Here is a 3,378-nt window from a genome sequence, read left to right on the forward strand (position 1 = left end):
AATAGCTGTTTTTATTAATAATGTGTTTTCCAATACTTGATTTTAGAGAGAAAATCTTTTTGCCCTATCAATAGTGATGATCACTTAAGTTACCTTACTTTACTACACCTATTCAGCATGAAATAGAATTTTGCATGGTTCTGATTTATGGGTTTTCCTCCCTTATACAACTCAAGAAAACTTTATTGTGAACCAGCTAAGCTGTGTAGTATATACGGTAGATTCCGATGGTTTCAGTTTTTTTTATTGGTGCTTCCAGACACAGCATTTACTCTCAAATGGCTGATTATATTCACATAATGTTTTGGTGGATCTATAATTGATTGTTTTTAACTCTCCAAAATTTGTATGTCTTCTTCCATCTTTTTCCTTGCCAGAATGTCATTAAGAAAAGGAAAAGCAGAATAGTGATACAGTGCCTTTTTATTGATAGTATAAAATCTATCCATTTGGACCCTCCAATTATTTATGGAAGCACAATTATTACCCACGGTTTCCTCTAGCTTATCTTTGATATCTCATAGCTGCTTATATTGTTATTGCTGTTGCTCATCTACTCCAATTTACCCTTGCTATGGTGTTACACAATTCCAGTAAATATTACTATTTATCTGCTAATTATTATATATTCCCCCAACTCTATTCTACCACTAAGTTTTACTGTGTTATTGTTTTTTTATGCTTCATTGAGCTCACTTGGAATAGGCCCAGAAAGTTGAAAATGTTACTGATTTAGAACTCCCAGAATCCCTCACTATCAATAATGCTGATACAAGTTCTTGGGAGTTGCACTTTAGAAATATTTGAAGGACAGCTAGATTTCTGTATAGTGTAGTAGGATTTCATCTTTAATGTCTTCTATATGATATTCAGGATGAAATATGTTATAATATTTCACTGTCTCATATTTTGGGGACAATTTTTCCCTTTTACTATTGATTTTGATTTGTATCTTTTAGAGAAGTATAGGGGTTGTCAGAGACTATTTTATTTACTTATTTATTCATCAAATTACTACACAGTACATCTCATCTAAGTTTACAAACAGCGAGCCATTAATTTGCATATACAGGACTACTTCTGAACATGCATCTGTGATTCGGTTATTAATTGGCTTCAAGGCAAAATTTTCTTGCATTTTTAAACGTTTTTGTTTTCTAATTATTCTTTTTCCCCCTGAAATTCCTGGTTTCTCTGCTCCCTGAATCCCATATTTCCTAATATATTTTTATATGGCAACCCAGACACACACTGAAATGAATGGGAAATCAGTCACATAGATTGGAAAATAAAGTTTTTTTTCCCATAAATGTGTTTAGGATTATAGTTCAAATCATATTCCTCTGCAAAAATAAATAAGTAAATAAAATTCCTTTCTTAATTCTTGTTCTCAATTTCCTAAGAGGGAATGGTGTCTCAGTCATGGCTTCATCTTCTAATATTTATAAATATATTTAAGAATATAAATACGCCTTCGTTCTTTTACTATAAACCTGTTTTAAAAATTGCAGTAATGCTTGGATTGAATCTTCTTTTTAAAACTGATACATGCTTCATATCAATAACATTCCTGGTAATTAATTCCCAAAAAATAGTTCCGATAGGAATGAAGAAGGTGGGGTCAGAAAACTGGCTGCGGGTATCCTAACATATAGTAGGTGTTTAATATGCTTCACCATCAACTTCCATTACAAGCATCTTATGAAAGCTTACTACTGCAGCGTGCTCTACATGGGGCAGCCCTTGAAGAGCATTCGGAGACTTCAGCTTGTCCAGAATGCAGCCGTGCGAGCGATCGTGGGTGCACCTCGGTTCACCCACGTAACACCTATCCTCTGCGAGCTGCACTGGCTGCCTATTGGTCTCTGGATACGCTTCAAGGCGCTAGTCGTCACTTATAAAGCCCTTCATGGTATTGGACCTGGGTACTTGAGAGACCGCCTGCTGCCAATTACCTCCACTAGACCGATTAGATCCCACAGATTAGGCCTCCTCCGAATTCCATCCGCCAGCCAGTGTCGACTGGCGACTACCCAGAGGAGAGCCTTCTCTGTGGCTGCTCCGACCCTCTGGAACGAACTCCCCGTGGAGATTCGAACCCTCACCACCCTCCAGGCCTTCCGCAAAGCCCTTAAAACTTGGCTGTTCCGACAGGCCTGGGGCTAAAGAGCTGTTGCCCCCGTCTCGAATGGTATGACTGTTGTGTGTTTTAAATTATGCATTGTTATGTTTCGTTTTTTAATTTTTTGTCTGTATCCCCCTTCCCTGGTTTGAGTTGTGAGCCGCCCTGAGTCCCCTTTGGGGGGAAAGGGCGGCATATAAATATAATAAACAAACAAACAAACAAACAATACTAAGAAATTTGACACAATTTCAACAGAGATCTTCAAAATTAATCAATGAATGCTATACTATTTATCTATTAGTGTATATATAATGGATATCAGATCACAAGTTCAGTATAAACCAATATGAGTATTTGTACACAAAGAGATACAATGCATTGTCAGGCTCCCTGGAGTATCTTATGCCATTAGTATAAGTGTATTACCATAGAAACCACCAGTGTTAATATAAATAATTTATAAAACTTCCTCCTTAACCCCTTTTGTACTGTATATATATATTATCCAACAGTGTGTATGCTAAAGAACTACTGAAATTGTTTTCAGTCTCCCTAAACTTGAGTTCTCTGGATATGCTTCCCATAATTTAGTGGTTATTACGGGAATAATAATTTAACATGTCTAGAGAATGCCACGAAAGAAAGAAATATCTATATTATAATGGCACATGCAAAAATATCTTCACTGAACTGGTCTCTGAACTATATTCTATGATAAGAAAGCAGTACCTCATCGACTATGCATCCTAAACTGACCTCAAGTCACAAATTCTGCTAGATTCCAAGAGACAGAATCATTCAGAATCCCAAATGAGCAAATTAAACACTTGTGTTTGCATAGGGAACCAAAGTGGATTTGATTTTACTGTTTATATAATATATGATCAATGTTAAAGCTGTGCGATTAATGATTACATTTTAACAATCTTTTATAAATTGAATGTGAACTTGTAACCAACTATTCTCAAAATGTTCATGAGCAGAATAAGACAGCTCCTATTTCTTTTCATTTATTGAAAGCCATGGATTACTGATTCACATTTCCCATGGATTGTCTTCTGCACATGGAAGGGAAGCTTGGTAGATTCTATATTTCATAATTTGTATTTATTCCTTTGGCAGGCTATGTATAAGAACAAGCTGCAAAGATCTTTAAAAACACTTTTCCAACGATACATAAAAATATGATTTATACTATTATAACTCATTTGTATTATTTATTCATTTGCTAATTTTTTCCTATCCTTGCTTCT

This window comes from Thamnophis sirtalis, unplaced genomic scaffold (genome assembly GCF_051295495.1).
Source record: "Thamnophis sirtalis isolate CommonGarterSnake01/CBP01778 unplaced genomic scaffold, rThaSir2_p1.2 scaffold_9, whole genome shotgun sequence".
Lineage (NCBI taxonomy): Eukaryota > Metazoa > Chordata > Lepidosauria > Squamata > Natricidae > Thamnophis > Thamnophis sirtalis.